The 19,885-nt window shown below is 41.5% G+C and overlaps 1 protein-coding gene across 1 annotated transcript in view; it reads right to left on the reverse strand.

Annotated features, from left to right (window-relative positions):
• The window catches only part of JARID2 (jumonji and AT-rich interaction domain containing 2), a 259,462-nt gene that overhangs the window by 225,763 nt on the left and 13,814 nt on the right, over positions 1 to 19,885 (reverse strand). The gene's annotated exons all lie outside the window — the stretch shown is intronic.

Raw genomic sequence — 19,885 nt, forward strand, 5'->3', positions numbered from 1 at the left:
TAAGTACCGCAAATGCATAAGGGAAGAAGTGAAGGCTATGCTAAATGAAATGAAGGAAAATCTACACAAAACCAACGGTGAAGGGAAGAAAACTGGGGTTTAAATCAATGATTTGGAACACAGGAAGAAAAAAAGTCAATCAGTACAGAATGAGGAAACAAGAACTGAAAATAATGAGGAGAGGCTTAGGAACCTCTGGGACAACTTTAAACATGCCAACATCTGAATCATAGGGGTGCCAGAAGGAGAAAAGAAAGAGCAAGAGATTGATAGCGTGTGAGAGAAAATAATGAAGGAAAACTCCCCAAATTTGGTGAAGAAACTAGACATACAAGTCCAGGAAGCATACAGAGTCCAAAACAAGCTAGATCCAAAGAGGACCACACCAAGACATATCATAATTAAAATGCCAAAGGTTCAAGATAAAGAGAGAATCTTAAAAGCAGCAAGAGAAAACCAGAGAGTTGCCTACAAAGGGGTGCCTATAAGACTATGAGCTGATTTCTCAAAAGAAACACTGCAGGCTAGAAGGGACTGGCAAGAAGTATTACAAGTAATGAAAAACAAGGGCCTACAACCAAGATTATCTAGCAAAGCTATCATTTAGAATTAAAGGGCAGATAAAGTGCTTCCCAGACAAGGTAAAGCTAAAGGAGTTCATCATCACCAAGCCATTATTATATAAAATGTCAAATGGACTTAAGAAAAAGAAGATCAAAACTATGAACACTAAAATGACAACAAACTCACCACAATCAACAACAGAATCTACAGAATAAAATCCAACTAAGGAAACCAAAATAGGAACAGAGTCATAGGTATGGGGATCATTTGGAGGGTTATCAGCTGGGAGCAGGAAGGGGGAGAAATGGGGAAATGGTTTAGGGATTAAGAAGCATAATTGGTTGGTACAAAACAGACAGGGGGGGAAAGGGTGAAGCCAAAGTACTTATATGCACAACCCATGGACATAAACTAAGCGGGGTGGGATTGCTGGAGGGAAAGGGAGCACTGGGTGGAGTGGAGCAAAGGGAAGAGAAAAATTGGGACTACTGTAACAACATAATCAATAAAATATACTTTTAAAAAAAGAGCTCTAACAAAAAGCAGTAAGAAAAAGACAAACAAATCAATATACAAATGGACAAAAGGCCCTGACCAGCATGGCTGAGTTGGTTGAGCGTTGTCCTGCAAAGCGGAAGGTCACTGGTTTGATTCCTGGCTGGGGCACACATGCCTGGGTTGCGGGCCCAGTCCCCAGCTGGGGCCCATGTGTCAGAGGCAACTAATTGATGTTACTCTCCCCTCTAAAAATAAATAAAATCTTTTTATAAATAAATGAATAATGGGCAAAAGTTATGAACAAAATTAATGTGGATGGACAACAGACCGATAAAAAATACTCAGTACAGAAGAATGCAACCTCAACAACAATGATTAGTCCCATTTCATTCACTAGCTAAAGCTAAAGAAGTGTTGGCAAGAACAGAGGGAAATACTTTCATATGCTGTTGGAAATGTAAATTGAGTAAATCTTTTTGAAGGGGAAAAAATCCTTTCCTACTATTAAAAACTGGACACATACCCTTGGACTCATCCTTTCCAATTAAATCCTGTGCCAATATGCCCACATGTGTGAAAGATGTACAAAAAGAAAATTTATTTTCCTGTCATCCCAACCAATTCTTTTAATTTTTTTAAATATACTTTATTGATTATGCTGTTACAATTGTTCCAATTTCTTTTCCCTTTGTTCCTCTCCACCCAGTGACCCACCTCCCTCCAGCTGTCCGCCCCCTTAGTCCATGCCCATTGGTTCTGCATATAGTTCTTCTCAACATCTTCCTGTCTACTCCACTCCCTCCTACTATGCTTCTTAATTCCTGTACTATCTCCCTCCCTTGCCCCCTTCCCCCTCCCTGCTGACCTCCCCCCATAATGTTCCCCATACCTATCATTCTTTTCCCACTCTCGTTGCTTACTTAGTTTGCCTTTGTTTTGCTTCCCTCTCTTCTGTTGTTGGTTGTTGTGACAGTTTTCATTTTAATGTTCGTAGTTTTGATCCTCTTTTTCCTAAACAAGTCCCTTTAACATTCATATAACAGTGGTTTGGATCTGATGAACTCCTTCAGTTTTACTTTGTCCTGGAAGCACTTTCTCTGTCCTTCTATTCTGATTCATAGCTTCGCTGGACAGAATAATCGTGACTGTAGGTTTTTGCTTTTCATTACTTTGAATATGTCTTGCCAGTCCCTTCTTGCCTGCAGAGTTTCTTTTGAGAAATCAGCTAACAGTCTTATTGGGACCCCTTTGTACACAATTCTCTGCTTTTCTCTTGCTGCTTTTAAGAGTCTCTCTTGGTCCTTAATTTTTGATATTTTGATTATAATGTGTCTTGGTGTGGTTATCCCTGGGTCCAGTTGTTTTGGAACTCTGTGCTTCCTGGACTTGTAAGTATATTTCCTTCCCCAAGTCAGGGAAGTTCTGCTTCATTATTTTCTCACATAATTTTTCAAATTCTAGTTCTTCTTCTTCTTCACCTTCTGGCAGCTCTATGATTCACACGTTGGCCTGCTTATAGCTGTCCGATAAGTTTCTGAGCCTCTCCTCATTTTCCTCACTTCTTCTTTCCTCTTTCTGCATTGGTTGACTGTTTGTTCCTTCCCTATGTTCTGATTTGATTTGATTTGATCCCTGGTTTTCTTCCCTTCACCGCTAGTTTCATACGTGTTTTTGTTCATTTCAGCAGGACTAGCCTTCATTCCTTCCCCATCTTGTTTAAGTTCTGCAGTTAGGTCTGTAAGCATTTTTATAACCAAAGCTCTGAACTGTGCCTCAGAAAGATTTCCTATCTGCTGCTTCGTTAGATTAGATATTTGCTGGCTGGTCAACTGCCTCACCGGGATCTCTATCATGATCTGTGCCATCCTGACTGTTTTGTGTTTACCTTTGCTTCCTGGGTGGGGCTGTCACACCTCCTACGTTACAGAGGGCGGAGCCCCATTCACTTGTCACAACCGGGCGACTCTTCTCACCACACCATGGCATTCTGCATGGGGGCAGGGGTCCAAGATGGATTCCTGCAGTTCACTCTCCACTGAGAGACCGGGAGCCTCCTCCTCTGTCCCCACCCACTCCGGGCCTCACAGTCCAAGGCAATGGGGGTCTGCATACCCCAGCATTGGAATCGCAAGCTGATAGGTCTGGTCTGCAGCCGGCAGTGCTCCCCAGGCGCTTCTCACCTCCCCTTAAATACGGGTGTCTGTGCTTACCATCATCCCATCACCATCGCCACTGCTGCTGCTGCCGCCACCAGCACAACTTGACCTGTCTTCCCCAGCTTCGTCCCTCCTACCCTTCCGGACAAGCACCACTTCTTTATAACTTCATACATTGGACTTCCATTTAATTTCTGGAACTTCTGGTTATTTCTGGTTTTGCGGTAGCTGTATTCCTTGTTAGTTGTGGAGGGAGATGGAGCATGTCAGTCTAGGCCTCCATCTTGGCCGGAAGTCTCCTGTGTGTGTCTGCCTCTGTGTTTTAGGTAGAGCTGTCACTTCTGTTACATTGTAAAGGGCAGAGCCTTAGGGATTCGTCAGTACAGGGCCGAACATTTTTTTTAAGTAAACAAAACAGTGGAAACATCCTAAATGTCTACTGACCACCTTCAAAATGCCAGGCACTCTTCTATGAAGCAAATCATGTGGAAGTGGGCAAATACATTACAGCACATGAGTGCTGTCAGATACTACGTAACATGAAAAAGAATAATAGCATGGGAACATCTTCAGGACACAGTTAAGTGAGAAAAGGCTGTATCACACACAGGACCCTACCATTCTGTTTATATAAAATAGCCAAAAAATAAAGGAAAGGAAAATCTATTATTTATCTCCATAAGCATAAATGTAAACACACAGAAAGTAGACTGAGTGGGACTGCACAGGGGACAAAATGGGACTTCAGATTTTGCTCTGAAAACATATCAGAATTTGATCTTGAATTTTGTTTCAAGTTGAATATTAATTTGAATTGTATTTACCTGAATGTGTTCACATTATTTTCCTTTGACACAAAGTCATTTCTTAATGGTATGTGTGCATCAAAATGCAGTGAAAAGTGACAGACAATCTGGGGGAAATGCAAATGAGTCTGCAGGTCACCTGGCCAAGCCACTCAGTGACAAGGGGTTTGTGAGACCGCATGCCCTCCAAAGTCCTTTGTGCAGACTGTCTGGAGACATCTCCCATATGCATAATACATGCACCTCTCCCACACTGACTTAAATCAAACACTGACACAGTTAAAATTTTCTAATACACCCCCATATCAGTCTTCCAAATACCAGATAGTGCACAGTAACACTGAGTTATCACTTACACAGTGGCATGACTTGGTATCGCTTGGATTTCCAGGTGATACACAGGTGCTGTATAAAAGCGAAACTCACATATTAAAACCAAAGGGTTATAGCCCTGTACTTAGCATATGATGGTTCAGAAGAAACCACTGAATTAACTACCCTTAATATAGGTTGAAACACTCTACTTGAAGAGTATTATCACCAAGAACCTCGTTTAAAAACTGTACCATAATCGAATATTTGTCCCTCCCGCTGACAATTCATGATCTGTTTTAATTCAGGAGGAGAAGCAGGAAGAGAATTACAGAATCAAGAGTATCTAAGATCTAAATTTTTTCCTAAATTTGAAGGGAAAAAAAAAAATAAGAAACTAATTTTTCAATTTGGCCCTGCTTTAGTTTAACTCGAACAAACTACTACAGCTGAAAGAGAGCCAACATTTACTTTGGCAGAAAAAACTAAACCCGTTGAAGTTATTTTATTACTACTGAAGTACTACAACAGGAGCAACAGCATGGTTTTTTTTTTTTTAATCCTTTTTCAATAAATAACCAAGAGCACTATTACAAATTTTCCAAAGTAATTGATTTGAGGTAAAGAAAGTCGTCGGCGTCGTCGGCAGCCGTCCGTCTCGAGAGACGATGGTGTAGCTTCTTAAGAGTCCATCTGCACCGCCGAGAATGGCTGTGCAGTCCGACTCGGGAGTGACATGGTATCTGTCTCCTCCCGTGTTGTATCGACATCTTGCGATGACGCTGAAGCTACAGAGCCTGGGCAGGGTAATATGGAGGGTCTGTTGTTGCCCATGCAGCAGACCCCCCCTCTCTTCGCAGCTGAAGGGTCCAAGGGAAAGACGGAGTCGATACAGCTTGGCTTCAGGTGCGCCGCAGGAGTTGCCGGTGTTGACCACAACATCAAACCGCCTTAGGGACTCCGGCTCCGGATTTTCTGTCGGGGTTTACTCCCTTAGCCTTTCCCCTGAAGAGGTATGCCGCAAGGCAGCGGAGGTTTTTTGGAGTCAGAGTTTTCCTTCTCTGAAGGTAAAGAAAGTACACACTAGGTAATGTGCACACACATTATGTTAATCTCTGAGTCTAGGTGATTAGTGTCCAAGCGTTCATCATACTGCTCCTTCACCTTCTCTAGGTGAACTTTTACATTACATAAAAAACTGGGGGAAGATTTAATCAGATTCATCTGGATGAGCCTAGGGCTAATATGAGTTTAAGTGGAAATCAGGATAACAACACACATTTACTGCCTGACTATCTGTCAACTGCCAGAAGACCCAAACATAAGCCATACAGATATTTTCCTGTGAACACAACACCGTGCCTTTGCTCATGCTGTTCCACCAGAACACAGGCTCAACACACAGTAGACGTTCACTGGTGATATCAACAATGCACAGTGGGAGAACAGTGTCCACTGAAGCTGAACCTTTGTGGAAGGGGCCCAGCAGGTCACCAGTGGTGAAATGGAAGACGGAAAGGGGCAATATAACCACAGTCCCACCATGACCTTGACAGGAAAGAGAAAATAAACAGCAATATATGATTCAGAAGGGGAAACTAGAATAAGATTGATGTAATAGAGTTTTAGGTAATGCTTAAAAGTTTAGCTTTTATCCCATAAGCAATAAGAGGGCTATAGAATATTTGAGCAGAAAAATAACCTTTTAAAAAAAAAAAAAAGATAACTCTGACACAAGTAGGGAGGTTAGAGAGTAGAGCCTCATCAACAGTGACAAATCAACACAAGTGCAAATTAATAATGACACAATTTAAGTACCAGTGTGCTGGGAGAGCCAAGGGGAATGACAGCACAATTTTAATAAAGTGGTGTTTGTGAAGGCTTTATACATTAGCAAGAAGGGAGATAAAGAGTAATACACTTGATTTCCGACAACATGGATGGATCTAGAGGGTACTGTGCCAAGTGAAATAAGACAGAGACAGACAAATGCCATGATTTCATTTGTCTGTGGAATCTAAAAAATAAACAAAACAAACAAAACAGAAACAGACTCAGATACAGAAAACAAACTGATGGTTTCTAATGGTAAACTTCTACCTCACAGCTGACCAACCCCAGAACACTTTCCTCCTCCAGCTGTTGCAGTGAGCAGCATATGACAATGCCAAATCATTTGGGACACACTGACAGTGACTTAAATAACTTCCTAAATGCAATGACAGGTATATGCCTTGTCTCTTCAGGAACACTTTAAACTCCTTTTGGACAAAGATCATGTCTCCTACACCCTGTTAAATTTCCCAGACCATGTAGCATGCTTAAGCATTTTAACAGGCGTGCAAAATTTGATGGGTCTGCGCTGCCCTGGTTTTTCTGCAAGTCAGCCAAAATTGGACACTGGAGGGGAGAAGGACTAACACAAAATTAAATTTGGTAGGACATTTATCAAGTCTAACCTTTGTTAAGTTAGGTACCTTAAGTGGGAAAGGAAGGAAGGAAACATCCCTTCATCTCCTCCCTCCAGCACGGCTTCTTTTCCTCATTAGCATTCATAAAGAAATGAAAGGCAATTTTCCCTCTAACTTTTCTTCGGAAAATTAAGTACGTTTTTTTCCTACAAGCTGCTTGTTGAACATTCTGCATCTATACGGTAGCACTCAACAGCCTCACCACAGCACTTGTTAACTTTTTTTTCTTCTAAGAAAATATCCCCACTGCCCCAAAGCCCCACTATTCACAGCTTAATTTGCAAACCCCATTAGACAGAAAGTACCAGAAAATTGTGCATCCCCCGTTTCACACAGCACCTTCCCTGCAGCAGTGACACAAGCAATTAAGCTAATACGCCTGTGTCCCAAGAGGAGGAAAGGGGACAAAAAGTCTCAACTTTTCTAAATGGAATGAAATTTTCTCCACTACAGAAGCAAGGTTCAGAGGGTAAGAAAAGGGAATTGCAAGGCAGTTAAATTCACTACTTAATAATACAAGACAATAATCAACTGCAAGTCCTTGAACTTACATTAATGCCTTTCTACTGGGATGCTCATGTAATTTCAAATGTATTACTCTAAAATCCTGGTCACTAGAGATGCAAGAGCCTGGGTGGGATAAAATGGACTTTAATTAAAATATGAATAATCCAAGTCCAGCTAATTCAAAGCATCTGACCTGAACACCTAGTCATCTGGGAAACAGCAGCTGCTTCCAATTACGAGCGATTTTGAATTAACTGGTATCAGTATCTAATGAAGAAGCTGTGCATATAGGAAATTTTCCAATTCAGCTATACACAGCACACAGCCTTTAAAAAGGGAAACAATAAAAATTAAAAAGCCAAAGATCCAAAGGCCTGTCTATATAACCTTATTCTAGGTCAGTAAAGTTTTTCAGCTTGTCCATGTCTTTGCCTCTGACCCCAAAAGCCAGTCTAGTCTTTCTGCTGCCCCTTGTACTTGGCTTTCCAGTCTTAGATCCTGAACACAGACACTTCACAAGGCAGATGGAATTGCTCTTCCCACTGCCTGCACACCTGCCACTCTTCTGGCACACAAAGGTGTGACCTCAAGTCAGAGACCCAGGTAACCCAGCAAAACCCATTTGTAATCATAACACACAAAATGGGAAGCCTGGAAGCCTCTTGAAGTCCAATGACCTCTCCAGAAACACCGACACTAAAGGCCTAACCAAAACCTCTTTCAGCCCAGAGACTCGTATCGGCCTCTATGGAAAGAACATTCCAGAATGTCCAGCTTCTAACTGCAGGTGGAGCCTTACACCACCAGATTCTCAAAAGCTTTTTAAGGGTCCCACTGATGTGATCGGTGGGAGAATAGAAAATAACAGGAAAGAGAAAGTGGAAACATCTAAAATCTCCTTTATAGGTGCAGCAAACAACTAAAGGTGTAAAGCAGCAACACTGAAAGAAAAACGCAGAATCAAAAGTCAGCCAACCAAATTGCTGGCTCCGGTCTTCTAAATCACCCCCTTCATACATAAAAACTCAGCTTCTGAAATCTCCCTCTCATCTCCTCAGCCGCTATATAATAAAGCACTCTGGGAACATCAGTTACTAGGTTGTGTTAAATTATCTGAACGAAGGCAAATTAATTTGGATCTGAGAGCCTGACAATGCTTACTGAACTGCCCTTTTCCCACACAGTTCTGTTTTACAAATAGAACATGTTTCTTCAGAACAAATTACTTGATAACATATAGAAACCTTTAGCTTTTCTGTGAAAATAAGAATCGCTTCATTTTCTAGTTAGTAGGCAAAAACCCACCAGTTTCTTCTTATACCTCTACAGAAGCACACAAAAACATTAAAGGCATCCCCCAAATTCTCATAAAATGCAAAGAAAAATATGTCTTAATGTCTCAAAACCTGATTTTTGAAAAACAGGAGACAAAAAGACAGAAAAACTTTAAGAGATACAGATGAGGGAAAAAAATTAAACCATTATGTTCTTCAGTGAGTCTCCTCACAGAATGAGATTGACCTTTAGGGATGCAAAACCAGGATCCTATTAATTTATATTATTTCTAAATATTACACTTCAGTCCTAACTGGTGTGGCTCAGTGGACTGAGTGCTGACCTGCAAACCAAAAGGTCACCGGCACGATTTCCAGTCGCGGCACATGCCTGGATTGCGGGCCAGGTCCCCAACTGGAGACAACCAATTGATGTATCTCGAACATCAATGTTTCTCTCCCTCTCTCTCCCCAAAAGTAAACAAATAAGTAAATAAAATATCATGCTTCGAAAAAAATTGCCCTTAAAAACAATTTTTTTAAGAACATAATCATTATTTGAAGATCACTTCTTTACTTTTATAAGTAAAAGCTTATATAGTCCTAGAGGAAACACCACTGGGGACATTTACAGAAGAAAAGGATATTATAAATGCACATTCCACTTATAAATCTTTAGTCATTTGGCTATTCAATTCAGTATATGTTTACAGAGAACCCACTATGTGTATTCATTATTGTTAGCAAATGAAAAATATTTTTGAAAATAGTCTCAAGACAGCAGTGAACATTACTGTGGGGAAGACCAGGACATTCAGTTACTCTTAATATGAGGAAGCTGCAATGTTTCCAGGCGAGGTCCCCAACACCCAGAAACTAAGTGAGTAAAAACTAAAGACCCACAAAATCCAGTAAGCGCTGATCCTGAAGAGTCCAAAGTCCTTCTCCATAAATAGCCACTTAACAGGTTTTATTTTGTACGCTGATAACAACACATAAATGTAATCTCAACCTAATGTCATACCTTTTAACCCAAGAAAAAAAATCATTAAGATTCTGCTTTTAACACTTGGGAGAATTTTTTTTAATTATTACTAGGGGGAGAGATGAAAGGAGAGCTCGGTTTATAAATTCAATGACAGCATGGCAATAATAATAAAATTTCATAGAAATCAAATGCACAAGGAATGCCATTCAAAATTAATCCACAAAGATACTATACTTAGCCACCACCCCACACCCTACCCCACCACCACCCCTTTTGCCATTTTACAGATAAGAAAACTGAGACACAGAAGGATTAAGTAAATCAGGAGATTAAGTAAGTGACAAGAAGCAGAACTGAAACCCAGGGATTTGGCTGCATAACCTGAAGGCAGTACTGCCTGCCCAGCCAGGATAATGAAGAGGTCACAAGTCTTCAAAGTGAAATAGGATCAAGATTCAAATCTCAACTGGGGGGACAGGGAAACAAGTCTAACCCTGGCCCCTTTTCCCAGCCTTGTTTCCTCAACTGCAATTTGGGGAAAATGTCTACACATCACAGCGTTGTGGTAAGACCGGAATAGATAAAATACTGTATGTAAAACATTTACACAGGTATGCATGTGGATCAATGGTAGCTGTTCTCCAAAAGAGAATTTTCCTTTTTTTTTAAAAGACATATAAACATAAATTCATCATTTCACGATGAATTCTGGATAGAAACCAGGAAAACAGCAAGGGCTCCATGCAGAAATTCCTGAGACTGCTCTGTGTTCACCAAATGAGACATGACAGAGTTTTGGGAAATGTATAACACTATACAGACAGTGCATAATAACTAGTTGTCTGTAAGGGAACAACACCAGGCCTCCTTCCAGAGTAAAGAGTGAAGGGTCCTCAGAGAGGAGAGCATATAGGACACTGGGCCAAAAGAAGGTTTTTCCAGCAATGCTTAGGCTTGTTTTTAAACATTATTCAGTTGTGGGAGAATGAATACTGTCTCTGACAGTTCAGAAAGCTGGATCCCCTAAAATGATAGTCTTCAAATATTTTTTGGTAGCAGAGATCTTTGGTAACGAAGCTGCTCGGGTTGGAACAGAGACACGAGAAGAGTCAACCACTGCACAAACTATGCAAAAGAATCAAGTTAGTCCTAACTAACCCAGGAGGAGGCCTTGAGAGCCTGAGAGAAGTGTAGAAGCTCTGTGTGATTCCTACCCATGGGCCTAAAACCCTGTTGAACTACATCTGGTCTCAATCCTGGATTCCCTCCCCATGTCCTTTCCCACCCATCACTAGAGTAAAAAATGCGTGTGTGTATATGTGTCGTCAGCAGCCGTCCATCTCGAGAGACGATGGTATAGCTTCTTAAGAGTCTATCTGCACCGCCGAGAATGGCTGTGCAGTCCGACTCGGGAGTGACACGGTATCTGTCTCCTCCCGTGTTGAATCGACATCTTGCGATGACGCTGGAGTGTCCTCTCCAGTGAAGCTGAAGCTACAGAGCCTGGGCAGGGTGATATGGAGGGTCTGCTGTTGCCCATGCAGCAGACCCCCCCTCTCTTTGCAGCTGAAGTGTCCAAGGGAAAGACGGAGTCAATACAGCTTGGCTTCAGGTGCGCCGCAGGAGTTGCCGGTGTTGACTACAACGTCAAACAGCCTTAGGGACTCCGGCTCCGGATTTTCTGTCGGGGTTTACTCCCTTAGCCTTTCCCCTGAAGAGGTATACCGCAAGGCAGCGGAGGTTTTTTGGAATCAGAGTTTTCCTTCTCTGATGTGCCCTGACTGGAAGATCGAACCAGCGACACTTAGCTCGCAGGCCGACGCTCAATCCACTGAGCCAAACCAGTCAGGGACAGTGTATATGTGTATGTGTATATGTATATATATATATATATATATATATATATATATATATATATATAATTGGACATATACACAAAGTAGATAATAAATATGTGTGGAATTAAGACTGCATAAAATACGAGGGGAAGTCAGGCTACAAAAAAAAAGGGAAGTCTAAGGAAGACAGAAATCATAGTATTCTGGAGCAGAACTCTTAAGTTCCAATCATACACAATGACTTCACAACTAAGGAAAACTCAACTGTGGAAAGGTAAAGCAACTTACACGCAGTTCCGGCTTTTTCAAAGCAGAGCAAAAAGCCAAACCAGAGCTCAACATCTCTATAACACAGTCCCTGTGAAGTCCAAAGGTACCTTTCAAATTCTAGCTCTACTCCATATTAGCCTGACAGGACTCGAAACCATTAAGCTTCAAGTATCAATTCCATGCCTATGAAATGAAAGGAGACTGTCAGACTACCTAAAAAACAATTAGGATCAAATGCACGATTCTCCAAGATCCTGAGTATATCATTTCCTCAGTTTGAAGAAGTACTAGGATCTACAGAAGTACTAAGGAACGAGTGTGTTCCCTTTGTACACATTCCTTGTGTTAAAAAACAAAACCACACACACACACACAATTTCTATATAACTTCTCAGGAAAGAAATGAAAAGGTTTAGGTGAAGCTAAATCTCCTAGCAAAATTCAATGTAAGGTCACCAACTATTAAATTTACCTATCTTCAATCTGTGAAGTAAGTCACATAAGCACCCTTTCTGCTGACAATCCAGATCTGAAGTGACCACAGTTCAGTTCTGGACTGTTACTGGGCTCTGGTCTATTGCTCAGTGAAAGCACTTCATATACACATAAATGCTGTCTGAACAACAGAGAGCATTTTCCTACAGAGCAAAAGCAGTTTTTTGCAGACATCCAATACCAAGAAACCAGTTATCACCCAAATGTTCAGAGGTATCTCCAAAGTAGACTAACAGATTAAAATACCAATGGCAGAAGTCAGTTATCAAGTCAGAAACTACACTTTTTAGCTAAGTTTTACAGCCCAGTGACTTAGCCAGGTACTGGGGGTGAAGCATGGAGAGTGAGGCATTGAAGTTGGGTTAGGAGACAGAAAGCTAATTACAAATTTCCCTCCAACAAGGAGGCAACCACCTAAGGACATGGCAACCATTTCAAGGCCACCAAGAGATGGTGGCTCCGCACATGTTTTGATAAGCTCTAAAATATTCCCCAAGCACAAACCAGACAAGAAGACTTAAATTTCCTCACTGGAACAGCTGCTGGCACTTTCCACCTTGCCCGCCACTGGCACATGCCTTGACTTTAAGAGACTTGACAAAAGAGTTATAGCCCCCAACTTCCTTGACTTTAATTAAACTTGGCTTCCACTTCTGAAAAATCCTCAAGTTTTAATTTTGTTTTGTAGTCCCAGTAATGCTTTTAAATGAGAGATGCTGTGAAAAGGAGAAGCAAATTCTTTGCAGCTGTGTTTGAGCATCCTGCCAACTGAAGCACAGGAAGAAGCTCTCCCATGTTAAAAATTTCCAACTGGGAGATTTACAAAACAGCAGGGGAGAATGGATGGTGGAGAGGAAGACCGGCACAAGGGAAAGATCTGCAAAAAGCTCCTTTTTTTGTTTTTAAGTCCCAAGAGCCTCTGGAAGCTGTCATGCTTCAGCGATTGCTACCCCCTTCCACTTTACCCTCTTTCTAAAGCCACCGTCCTTTCCAGGATAGAAATACACATTCTACAGAACCACTTCTTAACTGTTCCTTTATTTTACGCCCATTCTCCCCAGGCCTCCCCAACAGTCATTCAGTCACAACTGGATAATGGAAAGAAGCTTAAGAGGGAGGTAGCAACCATTTTCCTCCGACAAAATGAAGTCCTGGAGTTAAGCTGCACTCCTAAAAAGGAAACGACAATCATTTTGGCAAATGAACTTTCTACTTTCTATTAGCAGCAGCAAGATAGCTACTGTCAACAATAGTAAAAGCTCAAAGATGGGCTTTTCGGTTGTGTTGTTAGAGCTCTCACGTAGGAAAATTTAGCTATGCCATTATGAAAAGTTAATTCAGGTCAAATACACCATCTGAGAGGGTTTGGAAGCTTTGTTTTAAATTTCTTATCAGTAATGGGCTTTACAGAGAAGGAAGAAAAGTGGTGGTCATCACCCCATATCACACTTTCCAGAAAGCAGATAGGCAATTAGGAGTAAAGGTTTTATTATTATCCACCATCCATTCCCCCGCAGAGAGTATAAATGACCGATTCCCTCTATAGCTCTGGCATTAAGTTCTGACCCACCAGCATTCTGGGAGGCTGTGTCAATGCACACTCCACGGAACCAACTTTCCAGATGAACATAGCTTATTTCCAGGGCCTCAAGTAACGCAACAACATCCTCAGGGCTGGAGGTAAAAGAACACAGCCACCCAGGGGTGAGCATGCACACAGGCCAGCAACGTCCATATCTAGGTGGATGTCCAGTAACAAAGCGCTGTCAAACTAACAGCCAGTAGGCCCTCTGAGGTCCTCAGTAATGAAACCACAGTGAAATCTCCTTCCAGCAGACTTTGGAAGACAGAAAAACCAATGAAATGCCTCCCTTAAAGAGTTTCAACAGCACAGGCTGAAACAATAACCAGAAACCTCACGAGAACCAGCATACTCCATTCTCAGAGTATTCCAAATCTGTCTCCATGTTACTATCATCTGAAACCTGATTCTAAGAACAGTGTTCTACCTCGACTGGTTAGGATTCAGGTGCTCCCTTCCCAGCTGCTGGCATCCCAAGCCTGTTGCTTCCCCTTCCCTCCAAGCAGATCTCTGAGCCCCGCCATCTCTGTCTATGTGCAAAAAAGGCACTGAGCATTGAATGCTAGTGAGCCGCTCGCCAAACTTTCTTTCTTTCTTTCTTTTTTTTAAATGGGTGGAGGACCCTAAGGTCAGGAGAATGACACTCCAGGAAGCTCAGGCTCTCTGTGGACATATTTTTTATGTTCAGTGTTGAGCTCACCATCTCTCCTCACAGCCAAGAACAATTTAACTAATAGTTTGCCATCTAGCAAGTTGTAATGTGTCTGTATTACTCCAAACGCTCCCTCAAAGCAGCTTAAGAAAGAGGATGCTGTGTGTGTGGATGGCAATGTCTACAGTACATATTAAAACACCTACTCTTTTTGCTCAGTGGGGCAGCTACATCCCAGGTTACAGAGGAGAGCACTAAAGCAGTCTTTAATGAGGCCCAGTGATCTTCCAGAGTGCTCAGCTAGGAAGGGGCAGGGTGGACATTTCATGGCCAGCTGCCATCCTTATTTAGAGCAGTAAGTCCTTATTTTGAACAATAAGTCTCTGGGGGGCCGAGAGGTGACATTCACGTGAACAAACAGACACACCCCTACAGACCACATGCACACCCACACATGCTTGAATATGTATTCACAAAACTGTTTTAATATTGGGAATACAGTGCTTTCAAACAAACTAAAATAAGAGTATGTTTTTGTCTCAAGATAAATCAATAAAAGCAGAAGGAGCTTTGATAAAAGATTCCTAAAGCTGGAAACATAAAACACTCTAGCCAGGAGAATTAGGTTGGGCCATGGTGTTTCCTGAAGCACAACCAAGCCCTGCTAGGTGGAGAACAATGACCATGAAACTGCTGTTACCTTATGAGGCCCAGCACATTAGCCTTCCCCCCAGGGGGAGAGGATGTGAAGCTCACTCTTTGCTATTTCCCTTTTCATTGCTACTATCCCAGGGTGAGTGTGTGATGGTAGAGGGATGGTGTTAAGAAGGTAAAAAAGCCTAAGCTGATATTTGTATTTGTTCTCTGTTGGAAGTCCACTAGTAAATAAGAATTAAAACATACTTTTCAGAGACCATTCTCTCCCCTCAAAAGAGCTGTTTAAAAAAGACACACAAGGCTCCCCAAACTCTGCTTAATCGGCACAAATACCACATGGGATCCATTGTACACATTTGTCCTGAGCTCCAGACAGATACTTTTGTAGCGTAAAACGTAAAGGACGTAAGAAGAGCACATATGGCAGTTATCTGAGATAAAGCTGATCAACACTGACCTATAATTTGGAGACCCCGAGCCTCGTGCCATCTTTTTTTATGAATATCAGAGAGCACTTTGGGACCGTTCCAGCTGGAAGGAAGGAAACACCATTATTCATCCCCGTAGGCTGAGAGACCTGACAAGCTCCAAGCTTCACTGTTTTGTTTTGTTTTGTTTTTGTTTTTGTTTTTTAGAGCAAGAGGAGAAGGGAGGAAGAGAGGGAGAGAAATGTCAATGTGTGGTTGCCTCACGCACACCCCCAACTGGGGACCTGGCCCGAAACCCAGGCATGTGCCCTGGCTGGGAAGTGAACCGGCGACCCTTTGGTTCGCAAGCTGGCACTGAATACACTGATCCATATCAGCCAGCGCCAAGCTCCACTTTTAAAACCTATACAGACTGGCCACCAGCTTCCATGAAGCATGACTTTCAAAAAGACCCCTGAAGTTGAGAAGGGGGCTAGAAATCAATCAGGTTAAAATAAAAGTGGGGCTGAGACAATTCCACACTACCCTGCAAAAGACCATGGATACAGGTCTCAAATGCATGGGTGACAAGCCCAAAAAAGACTGGATATGCTGCAACGGCTAGAGCAGATCAACATCAACTAAGGGGCCCTGCAGGGATACACCTAATTGACTGGAAAGTGACCTGTCCAGTGGCTCTTTCTGTGCCCAAGAAGTAGCCTTAACTTCTGTATCCATGGGTAGAAATGAGGGCAATTCCCAAAAGCAGTATTACCTCACAAAATAAATCCCATACAGCTGAATCCAGAAGGTTACAGCACAGCCACTGGAAGTTCCAGCTGACAATCCTATACCTATTTGGAGCAGGGAGGGTGATTTAGGCTTTAAAATTCAATTACAATTATGGAACTCTTAAGTAACTTCCAAAAAATGAATGCAAACCTACATCTGAGATGCAGAACTAAAGGGACAACAATTCAGCGTCCCCACCTTGTCCAAAAAGAGGATCAGTCCCAGAGCACAGATTGGATGGATCACTGGCTGTTAAAGACAAGAGCTGGGCTGGACCCGGCCAACATTACAAGGACAACCAACTGGTCCTGTTCCTTAGTCTTGTGCTTTTAAAGGACGGTCGGTGTGCCAACTATTTTAAATCTCCAACACACTAATTCTGTAAACAATAATGGCTACAGCCTGCACACTGCGCACTGGAATGGATTCCTCAACTTGGCCTCATCACTTATGCAGCTGATGAAACAAACACTGACAGCTTTTTTGCATTTGTAAAGGCCCCACAGCAGCTGTGGTGATCCCACCATAGAGCAATGAATTAAGCCTGAAACCCAGCTGGGTCTGAACAGAAGCCTTTTTTGCACAATACAGCAAGACTATCATTGTTAACCTAGGCATTTTTGGGAAATATTCTGCATTACATTATAGGGCAGTTCTAACTCAATTCTTAAAATTAGTGCTAATAAGCAATTTTAGTAGGAGGGACATGGCATTTGCTTTTGAAACAGCACAAGTATGTGTACAGGTTATAGGCACGCCACACAAACACAGCTTGGCAGAACAGAACAGATTTCCAGTTAAACAATGAGAAGTTTAAAACAGTAACTTCTTCTCAGATATTCATACACACATGCACGCACACATACACAGTCACTCACACCTACCTTCTGAATTGAAAATGTTTAGTTATCTGACAAGCACAGAAAAAAATATGGACTACAGCTCCCAATTAGATAAGCCAATTCAATGACCTAAGCACAAGAGTCAATTTGGAACAGAATGCTATACCAGAGAAACTGAAGTGTGACAAAGCATGATTAATATCATTAGGAAGAAAATTTCTGACCCTGAACTTGAGAGCACTATGCAATAAATAAAATTTTAAATGCTGACAGACACATTGGTCTTAGGCTTTCGATCATCACCAGGAACCTCAAGAAGAGGTCAGCACATCCACAGCAAGACATTCACTCCTCCAAATGCTTTAGAACACCCCCTGGCCACATGACTTTTTCCATGCCCGGGCTCTCCTCCACTGCCTCAATACTTTCTCTGAACATTTAAAAATGAGCAAAAAGCGGCTGACTCAAATAAGGGGACACTCTCACCTCAACAACTTTACACCAACTTGGAAAAAATAAATCTGGTAAAAATCAGAAAAATCAAAAGAAAACATGGCACCATCCCTCTTCCATAAAAGAACTCCATTTCTTAAAGGAATTCATTATGAAGGGTCTTTTTGTTTTGCTTTGTTTTAAGTATGTTTTTGTTTAGAGAAGCAGGCTTGGAGGGAGCAGGAAAATCAGGGAGAATTTCTAGGTAAATGGTGGTTCTATTCCCCATAATGTTTTGCCAAAGGATATTAACATAGGTAACCACAAGAAAGTGAAAACTGAAGGTAAAGCAGGAAAATAGTTCCTTGTCCTTCCCTACACTCCCAGAGGAGCTACCATTCTTAGCTCTACCTCTCCCAAGACTATGTGGTAAATGCTACGTGAAGATGCAACTGAAGACTCACAACTACCTCCAAAAACACCTGAGAATCAACTGAAATGATGAAATCCGAAGTCCCACCATTTTTTCACACTTAAGCAAATGGGGAATCTGGTTCTAACATAAACGTGTGGGAACAGTTTACAGTGTACAAAAGAACGGAAGAAGTAAGACTACTCTTGGGCACAGTGAAGAGGGGCAGTCAGGCAGGGAGGAAAATGAGAGCCTAGGCCCCTAAGGCAAGGCAATTGCCCCAGGAGGGGAGGACTCAAAGCAGCAATGCTGAACAGAACCCAGGAGGTTCAAAGACTAAAGCTGAGAGTAACTGCTTACCAGGTTAGTTAGCAGCAGTAAATAAATTTAGTAATAATGCATGTGCACAGTTTTCTAATTCAAGGTATTCCAAGAATAAGAAACTCATCATCCTCACAAAAACTTGTATACAAATACTCATAGCAGCGCTATTCACAATAGCAAAAAGGTGGAAACAAACTCACATGTCCATCAGTAAATGAATTGATAAGCAAAATGTGGTATGTCCCTACAATGGAATATTATTCAGCCATAAAAAGGAATAAAGTACATACTACAACATACACAAACCTTGAAAACATTATGCTAAGTGAAAAAAGCCAGTCACAAAAAGCCATATATTATATGATTCCATTTATATGAAGTGTCCAAAATAGACAAATTCATAGAGCCAGAAAGTAAATTAGTGGTTGCCAGAGACTGGGGGGAAACTGGGATGAAATGAGTGACTGCCAGCAAGTATAGAGTTTCTTTTTCAGGTGATGAAAATGTTCTAAAATTAACGGTGGTAATGGTTGCACAACTCTGAATATACTAAAAACCACTGAATTGTTAATGTGAAAAAAATTGCATTTGTATCCAAATTCGCTCAGGGAAAGAATGAGATGCCTAAGATGCCTTCATCTGGAACTACGACAATGCCAAAAGAAAAATAGTTGAACTGCCAAAAGAACTGGAGTAAGTTGGGGATATAAGAGATTTTTTTTTTTTAAAGGCTAAAAAGGAATGACACTTTGCTAAAGATACAGCAGTAAGGACATATGCCAAGAATATACAAGAGTATATACTGTAATTAGACTCTAAAGTGCCACAAGGGGAAACTTTAATCTCCAAAAAAATTTAAAAATCTCCAAAAAAATAAAAACTGCAACGTTAGCCTTCCTAAAGCTATATTGTGGCTTTAAGTACATGAGAATCTACCATTTAGATATAAATTTACTCAGCGTCACTGCCAACTCAGACAAGTCCCTTAAACTAGTTTGAAATCCATCTTTAAATTCATAAATTAGGCAGAAAGCAATTAGGAGGAAACTCCAAAAGCAAACTAGGTATTACTTACCAAGTTTAAAAATCTTAGCACTCAGCAGAGACAATTATTTGCTGTTGATGGGAGGGGGGAAAAGTGAGCATGAACCATCATCCAGGCTTTCCCTGCATCATGTATGTACCATGCCTGTCCAGGCAAACAGTTATGCCTGGGCAAGGTGTTCTGTTCTTTATTGAGATGACCTCTGTGTGCAAAAAGGGATTCCTCTTACAATAGGTACCATTAAGGTCTTCATTTGTATTAAACAACTGTAAGCAAATGATGTTTGGCTGTAAAAGCTTTTGCAAGTCAAAGCTAATGGCATTACTAGGTAAACTGACTGTTCTTTATAATCATCATTATTTATACTCCCCCAAGAGGCTTTGCCTACTGCTCCGATAAATTCTAGAAAGAAAGAACGTGACAGCTTCAGCAAGTCTCAGAGAAGGAGGAAAGGAAAAAAGGCCAGTCAAGTAGAAAATGTGATTCATTTGGGGCCGCATCGGTGTTAGGGTAGTGATCATATCACTCAATTAGGACAGCAAGTAGAATTAGAAGGAAGAG

This window comes from Furipterus horrens, unplaced genomic scaffold (assembly GCF_987537825.1).
Source record: "Furipterus horrens unplaced genomic scaffold, mFurHor1.1.pri manual_scaffold_3, whole genome shotgun sequence".
Classification (NCBI taxonomy): Eukaryota; Metazoa; Chordata; class Mammalia; order Chiroptera; family Furipteridae; genus Furipterus; species Furipterus horrens.